Source organism: Lacerta agilis, chromosome 11 (assembly GCF_009819535.1).
Source record: "Lacerta agilis isolate rLacAgi1 chromosome 11, rLacAgi1.pri, whole genome shotgun sequence".
Classification (NCBI taxonomy): Eukaryota; Metazoa; Chordata; class Lepidosauria; order Squamata; family Lacertidae; genus Lacerta; species Lacerta agilis.
This window is the reverse complement of record NC_046322.1, coordinates 18,099,201-18,110,614: the sequence shown is the minus strand read 5'-3', so window position 1 is coordinate 18,110,614 and position 11,414 is coordinate 18,099,201.

The following is an 11,414-nucleotide window of genomic DNA, read 5'->3' as shown; positions in this document are numbered from 1 at the left end:
AGAGACAAAAACAGAAAGGGTCGTTGAGGCCATCTGCAAGGAACCTGTGGCCCTCCAAATTTTTGCAGAACTACTTCTCCCCGTATCCCTGGCCATTGGCCATGCTTGCTAGGGCAAATTGTCATGGGCCAGGGGTCAGCTTCACCTGCTGAACAGCAGCCTGAAGAGGAAGAAGGTGGGTTGACTCCACCTGCAGCTGATCTGTCTTCAAGGACACAGAGGAGAAGCTGCTGATGGGGACTAGCTGGCTCCAGCCTTCTTAAACAGAGAGTCAAATGCTGGAAACAGCACCTGTAGTTCCCGGCACTACCTTGCTGCTTCCTGCACTCCATCGGGACCCTTGGCTCTGTGTTCCTATGGATTCCCTGACCTTTAGACTGTCTGACTTTGTATGTGCAGTCTGTTCTCAGGTTGGAGACTCCTACTCCCTGCTTGCTTGGAAACGGGACTCGGATGGTGCTATGACACTAATGGGAGTTGTGCTTCAGCAACAACTGGAGGACCAAAGCTGGTGCAAATTATTATTATTATTATTATTATTATTATTAATTTATTACCCTTCATCCATAGATCTCACGGCAGTTCACAGCATAAAAATGCAAGATAAAAACACAAAATGCATAACAAAAACAAGAAAACAAAGCAAACTAAACAAATTAAGCTGGTATAAAGTCCACAAAATCCAAACACCATTCAGGAACAGGGCTCCTGCTGGCTAAGCTGGCCCAAGCCTGGCAGAGGAAAAATAAGTTTATGCTGAACAGGCTTGGGACCCACCCTGACCCCGGGCCTGCTCTGAGTTCCCCTTTTCAGGCCATGCCAAAGAAACGCTCAATTCAGACATCAAGCTGAATAGACCTTCTGATAGGATGGCACCTGTGATTTTATGGAGGTTTTCAAGCAGAGATTGGCTGGCCATCTGTCATGCATGATGTAGCTGAGATGCCCGGATTGCAGGGGGCTGGACTAGATGACCCCTGGGGTTTCTTCCAGCTCTACAATTCTATGATTCAACGCAATTTCAGAAATACTGAAAAGAAATATGTGCTAAACACTTTGGCCCAGCACTAACTGGAATGTTTAACTTTCAAGCCGTAACGTTCCTTTAAAAATAAAGACACTAAAAAAAAAAAATCACAGTAGATGAAAGTAAATGTAAAATGATTTATTTTTAAGGGCAATGGTTACAGACTGAATAGTTTGATTGATACAGCAAAACAAATTATTATGAACCATAGCCTTAAACGAATCAAGAGAGTTCTAATGAAGTTAAAAGAAACTAGGCAACAAAAAATGATTCATAGTATAAATAAACATGCACGAACACTCATAAGATTAAAAGTAGCATTTTAGAGATTATGCTGGCTGTTAGCAAATACGAATTAAAATGAGGAAAGCAGACTGAGCTTAACACAGAGGAAAAAAAGTTTCCCGCTTACACTGAAGATTCATAAAGATTCTGCCTTCCCTTCGCTCACACTGTATACAGTTCCTATACAGTTCTGCTGATTACTCTTAGAGAGCGTTACTCTTGGAAACCAGGCAGTGTGAACAGGGCAGCTACTTCCGTTATTATAGCACAACTTGGTAATGCAGAAAGCTAAAATGACAGCAATACGGCCAGAGAACTCAAATTCATCTGCCTTCCCGGAAATGAACCAACAGCTGCCTATGGAACATTTGATAGCTAGGTGCCCACAGATGTTGTCACCAGCTTAGCAGCAACAAGAATATTTTTCAGTCTAGGGAGAACTCCGAGTCACAGAGCTACATGCCATCTACAATGCATAATAAAGCATGCAACAATCACATTATGTTCCCTGCATTTGTTTGTTTGTTGTTGTTTTTTTAAACATGTTCAGCCAGGCATTGCATAACCATTAATACTGATTTGGCACAAACTATGGTCTACAGCAGATGCTGCACTGAAAACCTGTACGTTAGTTTTACATTGGTTTTTCTAGTGCTTTACTACAGTGGTACCTCGGGTTACAGACGCTTCAGGTTACAGACTCCGCTAACCCAGAAATAGTACCTTGGGTTAAGAACTTTGCTTCAGGATGAGAACAGAAATCGGGCGGCGGCAGTGGGAGGCCCCATTAGCTGTGCTTCAGGTTAAGAACAGTTTCAGGTTAAGAACGGACCTCCAGAACAATTAAGTTCTTAACCCGAGGTACCACTGTACTTTTGTAGACCAGTTTGGATATATATATATATCCATATATTTTCATGTTTTGAATGAATGAATAATGCACATTGATAGCAATGTTCCCCATGTTGAAGCACTTCTAAGACCCATCTCTTCTTCCTTGAAAGTTCTCTGCACCCTGCAGTCACTCTGCACATGGTCAGTGGTACTCTGCACACAGCAGTCATACTATTCTCGTCCTTACTGGTTCTAGGGGTGAGCCCATGGACAAATTAAGTCATGCTCATGTCGCCGAGCTTCTTGCTTCAATAGCTGTTTTGGGGTGTTTTCTATTTACATGTGTCTTAAATCACCCTTCGGTTGCTTTTGAATGGATTATTGTAACTCTTGATTTTTCCAGTAAAAGCAGAAGCCAAAGTAGGACAGAGGCATTTGTAATGTCGATGTGCGTTCTGGCCAACATATAGGACAGGAATGCACATGACAGGCCCCAGTGCAGCAAAAGCTGTTCCCGGCTTCATGCCTGTAATTGGCATCTTACTCTAGGGCTCACTTTTCACCCACAAAATCTCTGGGTTGGGCACTACAGTTTATCCTTTTGTGGGAAAGTCTAATCCAATGGGAGCCGTGAGTTGCAGAAGAATTGCGCCACCCACCGTGGGCCTCAGAACTGTTGTGGTTTTCGACGGAGTGAGGGATGATTCATGCCTGTTGGCTCTGGAAGACGTTGGCGGGTGAATGCCATGCTGAAACTGACAGGAAATTCAAAATGTGTCTCCCTTGCCATTTGCAGCACAACACTTCCATTCGGAGGGGAGGAGCACAATATCAGATCAAAGCCAGCATCTTGCTTTCAGTATAAGCCAGCTATTAAGTGCCTCTGGGAAGCCTACGAGCAGGAGGCCAAGTCAACAGCTCTTCTGAGTGTGTGTGTGTGTGTGTATTTGTTTGTGTGTCTTTGTATGTCCTTGGCCCTGGTATCTTATATTCAGAAGTCCACAGCTTTTGAACACAGTGATTTCATTTGGCTATTGTTGGCCGAGGATTGTTGACACATGGCTTCTCCACACATTTTCCTAACCCAGGGTTGCCATCTCACCCTCAGGGTTGTGGGTGTCCGCCACTGCAATGCGGGCGTGAGATTTCACATGAACGCAGCTGCATGTAGTGCGTGTGACATCGCATGTCCGCGTTGCGGCAGCCACCGGTGGCGACTCCTTTTCCTCCTCTCCGCAGCCAGCAAGCCACCCTTTTCCGCAGGGAGGGTCTCGGAGGCAGAGAGACGGGAAGGAGCAGAATGCTCAGCCTGGTTGTATTTGCTGCATTTCGTCAAAAGCGAGGCAGGAATTTTTGGAACAAATAAAATTTCAGATTTTCTTTTGTTTTTGTTTTTTAAAAAAAGGCTGGATAGTTAAACAATGCCCAGTACTGCTATTTTCTTGCCCACCTGTAATATCTGCTGCCAAAAAAGAGAGAGACTTGTTTGATATACGGGAGGGAATGTTTGTGTAATTTATAATCAGAATGGCAGACTTGGGTTTAAACACACCCTTAGCTTGCGAAATAATGGACTTGCAAATCTCAGAAAGAATTCCATTTCTTTTTCTAAGGAACACCTACCATGTGTACTTTGGCAGGCTATCTTCCTTTTTATTTACTACCAATAGTTATCTGTGATACTAAATTGCGCCTGGATATCACAGGTTTCTGTCATCGCCTATACCTCTTCCTGGCAAAGCACTTTGAGGGATAGAGCTACTGAGTTGGAGCAGTAAAGTGAACAGGAATAGTGCTGAAGGCTTGAATTACTTTCAGTAAAAAACAAAGAGTTAGGCCTGCCTGACATAATAATACATTTCAAAGACCAGTTGATTATCGGAGGCAAGTTGCCAGCTCTCCAAACCACTCAAGAGCTTGGATTTAAGCCAATTCAATCACCTTAAATCCATTGGATTCCAGTTTAACCAGTGGATCAAGGTGTGAATTACTTCCTAGGAAACCTCACCTGCAATCTTCTAATAATTTGTTCGGTACCGTATGGCTCATTCCTCCCATATATGTTCTTTCTCGAAAACTGTATAGTCTTTGTGTGCAAATGTTAGGGCAATGGGGAAGGTGTGACAGATAAGTCATCAGAGTTTACCAGCTCTTTTGTTTCCATGTCGGATGATAAAATGAAAAGGTGACTTTTCTTATTATATACCGGTAGTTTCTGGGTCTCGCTTCCTTGAGTGGTGATGGTAAGATGTTCTAAGGCAGAGGTTTTCAACCTTTTTGAGCCCATGGCTCCCCTGACCAAGTACATTCTTTCTGCAGCACCCCTGTGGGGTTCAGGAGCCGGGTTATGTCACCCCTTGCCTGCAGAACTGGCAGCCTCTCACCCTTTTTGAACACCCTCCCTTGCAGAGTGTTCCCTCAGCCTCCTCTCCTCTCCCTTCTCCTTGGGAGTCCTCTAGGCAGCCGCTGCCACCACCCCTTGTCTCTGAGCTACCCCCCTGCCCCAAAGAGAGATGCCTCCTCACAGTGCCCCACAGGGGCCTGGGACTTGTCTGTCCATTCCCCAGCAAGGGCTGGCAGACTGGTTGGCTGGGCTCCCTCAGCTGCTTGCTTGCTTACTTACTCTGGGGCCGTCTCAGCTCCTGGCAATCAGCACCCCCTGGCCAGCCCCAGAGGCACCATTCACCTGCGAATCTTGTAGCCAGGGCTGCTGCAACAAACAGCTGTGCAAGCCTTTGGGAGGCAGAGACGCAAGAGGGCATCAGAGGGAGCGAAGGAAGGGAAGAAAAGAGGGACAGAGGCCAGTGTTGCCCTCGGCACCCCTGACCATCATTCAAGGCACCCCAGAGAGCCACGGCACACTGGTTGAAAACCATTGTTCTAAGGCAACGTGACTAGGTTTGGTTTCCTTTGCATGAGGAAGTAGTGGAGACCGAAAGTGTCTTTGTAACGTTTCCTTTACTTAGAAATATAGAATCATAATATGAATAAAGACAAACCGGAATCTCAGCAAGCAGGGCCCACGTTCTCATGAGATGGACTGAGGCAGTTGCCAGAGAAGTGGCAGTGGTTTCCAGCAAGATCTTGTGAGATCTTGCAGAACTTCTGTGCCATCTCACAAGTGTTTCATGAGATCTAGCTGGCAGAGATAAGTAAGTGAGGCTTACCACACACCACTGGTGAGTGGGACTTCTGTGGCAGGGCAGCGAGGGTGGCACCTTTTCGCTTCGCCTCTGTTTCAATCTGCTTTTAGTTTATTGCTGATTTTATTTTTTAAAAAAATAATAATTGCTATTTTAACCATTTTTACTGATTTTTTTTTGTAAACCGCTTTCAGGTTGTTGTTGCTTTACAATCAGGTGGTGTATAAATTTTTATGAAATAAATGCATAAATGAAAGAAAGAAATGTCCGAAGAAATCCACAGACAAACCCAGGATTTTAGCTGTGATCAAACAGCCCAGGTGCCCACCCAGAACCAAAAAAAGGAGTAGTGGAACCAGCAGTTCATGCTCTCTCTCTCTCTTTTTAACTCAAATCTTCCTGTGGTTTTAAAACAGTTCTTAACAGCACTGTAAGGGAGAAGTGATGGGTAAGGAAGGAAGCGCCAACATCTATCTCACAGCAGGGAGATGATGTCATCTTCTGGGGAGCCGTTAGCCAATCTTCTGTATGCCACATAAATAAACTGTTCTCAGAGAGGGAACCCACCAAAGAAGTTCAGTAGAGGAAGAGGCAGTAGTGTGCATGGTGAGCGGTTAAACATGCCACTTTTATTTTGGAAAAACAAAACAAAAAAACAAACCAAAATCCCTTTATCGTGACGCAATGAAAATGTCACAAGATGGTGAGCAAGCTTTGGAGTTCACCACAGCCCTTCATCAGGCTGCATGTAATTCAAAGCTGTGGTGGAGGAATGAGAAAAATCTGGCTTACCTGTCTGCGTTAGTCAAAAAGTTCATTTTCGTTGCATAGACTTCGGACAGGGTATGGCTCTGTGGGTTGTCGTGAAGAGGGTCAGTACTTCCTAGTTTACCACTACACCCATTGGTTTTTTAAACACAATGCATCTGCATTCAAATCAAAGGAAGAAGAGAAGAAGAAGAGTTTGGATTTGATATCCCGCTTTATCACTACCCGAAGGAGTCTCAAAGCGGCTAACATTCTCCTTTCCCTTCCTCCCCCACAACAAACACTCTGTGAGGTGAGTGGGTCTGAGAGATGTTAAAGAAGTGTAACTAGCCCAAGGTCACCCAGCAGCTGCATGTGGAGGAGTGGAGACGCGAATCCGGTTCACCAGATTATGAGTCTACCGCTCTTAACCACTACACCACACAGGAACAAAAAACTTCTTCATTCAGTTAAGCTGGTAGGACCGGGGAGGGCTGGGACATGAGGCAGTTTGAGGTAGCTGCCTCAGGTGGCGGAACAACAAGTGGTGGCACCCCTGCAGGAGTCCCTATCCAGATAATGAGATGGGTTATTATGGATACATTCTACCTTGCTGAAGAATGCCTAAGATTTGGACCATACAGAGCAGCCTGGCTTGGGGCTGATGGGAGTTGTCAAAAGCATCTGGATGAGGTTATTGTGTAAAGGCCTTCCTCTGGGTCTATCAAAACAAAGACAACACATCACATGAATATTCAACATTTGGAAACAAACTAAACTGATTGTGTTGAGCTGTTTTGAAAATAAAATCCTCATTCTACCCCACCTCCCGGCATCTTGTGATAACATCTCCTTTGTTGGGGAGAATTTCAATTTCTGTCATCCCTCACCATTGGCCATGCTGGCTGCGGCTGATGGAGGAGCGCCGGTTTGTCCCACCCCTTCCCCAGATTCCGCAGTTGTTAGATTTAACTTGACCCCCCAAACCACTTCTACATAAAAGTCTCTTCCTGAAATACTGTTTTCGTTCCCAGCCATTACAATCTGTTCCCAAATGAAGTCATATTTTCATGTCTGTCATCAGGGCAAAACTGCTGATGGGTTCAGTATCCATTCCAATTCCTGAAAAAAAAAAAAAATCTTCTGTGGCTACTATTTGCAGATATCAGACTTTCCCCCCTGTTTCCTGTTGAGCAATAACTGGGCTTATGAACAGAGCTGTTCACTCCCTACGGACACAGATCGTTTCAAGCGAAAGCTTATGTTCACCCAGGACTTGCTGCATTTTGTTGAACAAGGTTGAGGATGAAAGGTTTTCTATCGGTAAAAATGTTAAAAATCTCCCGCAGGGGTTTCCATTATAAGCACTATCAAACCACAGTTACCAGCTGGTCAACATGTGTCAGGTCAGGCGCAGAGTCAACAAGAAATACCAGGATCTCCTCACAGTCTGGCCATTTTTCAAACTTCTTTTTTGCTCCTTGTAAACCCTGCTTGATTTGGCATATACATCTGGTTTTTTTTATTTGGGGGGGGGGGAACACAAATAAACTTATGTCTTGCATTGAACAGTTCTGTATAAAATCAGGACCAACTGTTATGGGCCAGTGCCCGTGGTCATTGTATTCTTTGTAAACACTGGATTTGCTTCCTGTTTCATGTTTCCTGTCCCCCTCCCTTTCCCGGACATTTTGCTCATTCGGCAAAATCCCCCCCATACCATTTTCACACCCAAAAACCAGGACATACCAGGAATTTTCCTGACAAGCCTAGTGATCGTCATCTGTATCAAAAGTGGGTTGAATATTCCTAGAAAGAGCTGCCACAGTTTGTGCACTGCCACGGGCTTGGCTTGTTTCAACGGTCGGTGTTGACAAACTTGACACTGCAAAACAGTTCGTTAGTTTTCGACATTTAGAAATTTTGACAGATCAGCTTTTCCCTGAGTTTGCGTTTTTTGGTATCAACTTACTCAGTGCTATTTTTCTAGAAAAAGAGGGGCCGGAGCTCACCATGAGCTTGTTCTCTTAGAATGGCAATGGGACCCACCTGAGAGGTGCCAGAGCTGAGCTCTGGCTGAAAAAAAGCCCTGCACTTACGTCCTTTCATGAACTCATTGCTATTCTTCTAGGGGTCTTGACCTCTGTTAAAAAGGAGGGGAGTACAATATCTGTGCTACTGACTCTCAGACTTTGGGATTGTTGAAATATATATGCAGTATATACAACAACAAAAACTAATCAACTTGACTTGTGTGACTCAAATTGGGTCTACCAGACCCAAAAAATTTAAGCAAAGTGGGCTAAAGTCACTTCAAGGGCCCCTCCTGAATTAGGGCCCCTAAAGCTTAAGCTTCATTAATTTCATAATACACCTGTCCCTGGGGAAAACGCAAGGCAGATTTTGAGGAGGAGAGGTCCTCGCAGGGGGGGAAAGAGGGGAAGTTGCACTGTGCTTGCGCAATGACTTTGTAGGACCCAGAAATGCTTGCTAATCTATGCCAAATCACCTAGATATATCATATATATCAGCAGCTCCCAACCTTTTGAACACCCCTGGTTTAAACAAGTGTAATGCTCAGGTTTAAATGATTATTTTAGAAAGTTTATTGTTTTAAATTAAATGTTATTCGCTCCGGGAGCTCTTTCAGGATTGAAGAGTAAAGTAAAAATATTCATAGATAAAGAAGGATAAAAATAAGGGGCTGCTGATAAAAAATGATTATGTACAGCCTGGGCAATGATGCTTTTAGAACATCGCATCCAGCTGTCCAAAAACCACATTCTGCCCATCTTAATGTTTCATAAAGTGGCTTGCTTATTTTTTGCCAGCGGCAGATTTGTGCAATCATAGCCACAGCTCCGGAAATAAATGTTCTTCAAGCTTTTGGAATATGCAGCAAGCGCTGATGTGGTTGAGGTCATAGAGTTGCATTCATTTAATAAAGAAATATTTCTAACTGTTAACATCATGTAATTTTATCATGTGCCAAATCGTAGGTGCACCTTTAGAAGACCTTTTGATGACGACTGGATTGCCAGTGGCCTTAATGAGATCTTTTCATGAGTTCTTAATGTACTGGTGTGAGATTGGTTTTAAAAAAATAGTCCTTAGGTGTTAAGGTTAACAATTGTTTGAAAAGAGTGTTTTACCAGAACATTGTGGAGGCTGATGAAGACTAAACTGCTCCGTTGAGGTTCTTTTTACAATCAAGCAGCATATAATTTTTTAAAATAAAATAAACGTTGGCTTCTACCATGTCAGTTTTAATTGCATTTGAGGAAAGGCTCAGTCTGTGATTGCCAGCCAACCAATATCTGAAAGTGGAGTTACCTGAAGCAGGGCCTCCACTAATGATCAGTGTACAAGCAGGTTGACACATGGGAGGAAGTAGCCGCTTTGATTTCACAGTCCAGTCTTCTGCAAGGCACCATCACTGCTGATCAATGTTAAAGCATCATTGTCTTGTGAGAAGCTTCCACCAAAGAAACATCCAACAGTGGACATAGTCTACTGCTAAAACTGGCAAGCACTACTGTTGCATGCTATCCATCCATCTCGGTGAGGGTCTTCCTTGAAATGAATGTTGCAGTCTGGCGCAGGATGCTTGATCTTTGTTGATTCTGATACCAGCTGATCTGATCTGCACTTCCCAAATAAATGACAGAAGTTTATAAAATTATGTGTGGAATGGAGAAAGTGCATAGAGAAAAGTTTTTCCTCTCTTGCTGTTATACATCCATTGGAAAACAAAAATAAACAACTCCCAGCAGTGCTTGATTTATAACTTAGAACACATCTACTTAATAATAGGACCATGGGACATCCAGGAAGTATAAAACAATGCAGTTACATGAGCACATGAATCATTCCCAAAATGTAATACTCATGGTCCTTGAATCTTTCTGCCACGCTTACCATAGTCTTCCTGCCACACCATTGTGGCGTTCCATGCCCTTTGAGAGCCACTTCTCTATGTCCACAGCTGGAGATAGCAATGCTTCCAAATGCCAGCTGCTGGAAACCGCAGGAGGGGAGAATGTTGGGTTCATAATTTTGGGGGTCCTTGGGACACAGGTTGCCTCCTCCTCGCTTATGGGTGGCCTGACCCCGGATGTAAAATAAAGAAACTTTAATTTGAGGAAAAGTGAGTTGTTGCTCCAAATATTGGGGCACCTTGAGCCCTTCTTGTGTGTAGTTCTCCCCACAGCGTATGGCAGGCATGGCCAAACTTGACCCTCCAGCTGTTTTGGGACTACAACTCCCATCATCCCTAGCTGACAGGACCAGTGGTCAGGGATGGTGGGAATTGTAGTCCCAAAACAGCTGGAGGGCCACGTTTGGCCATGCCTGCGGTATGGCATTCAAAATCAAAAGATGTGATAACGGTCCTCAATTTAGATTGGTTTAAAACAGGATTGCACAAATTCAGGAAAGGCACAGATTCATGGTGGTCAAGACTGTCAGTAGATCTCATCTAGGAATGAAGTTGTGCACATATTTTTCATCCCAGGTGCTATCTGATGCACTATTTACCATTTCCTGGTCCGCGGCTGTTTGCAACCCACAAAGCTACAGCTTTAGAATCCCTCCCGTCCGAGTTATAATGGCAGAATTGGATGCTGATGTCTAGCCTAAGGATAGTTCAGTGATTTCTTACATATGTATCTAACATAACTTCCAGAGCTGCCGATGCTATCTCCATATGTTTCCCAGATTGTTTCTATTTGAAAATCAGTGAGCCAGCTAATTGCCCATCAAGTAGCCATCTGCCTGCAGGGTTATTGTCTGTCTGGGGCATGAGTGATGAAAGGACAGCAAGCACCGTACAAGAAGAAGAAGAGTTTGGATTTGATATCCCGCTTTATCACTACCCGAAGGAGTCTCAAAGCGGCTAACAATCTCCTTTTCCCTTCCTCCCCCACAACAAACACTCAGTGAGGTGAGTGGGGCTGAGAGACTTCAGAGAAGTGTGACTAGCCCAAGGTCACCCAGCAGCTGCATGTGGAGGAGCGGAGACGCGAACCCGGTTCCCCAGATAACGAGTCTACCGCTCTTAACCACTACACCACACTGGATTCTGCTGCCCCAATGGTGATGAAGATGAAAGACCAGCAAAGCTGGACAGAATTATTTTTAAGTGTCTTGCAGTGGTGAAACTCCAAACCCTAAGCTATCTTGTAGGCTTGTGGCGACACTGAAAAGGGGGTCAACTGGAAAGCTTACGCCAACTCCAACTTGATTATTATTATCATCAGCGGCAATTCTGTTGTCTTTTTATGACTTTCCTAAATATGTATCTCAATGTTTTGGATTGCAGCCCATGCACTGTATTCTTCTCATATAACTCTTAGAGTGTGTGACACACTTGCTGGTCT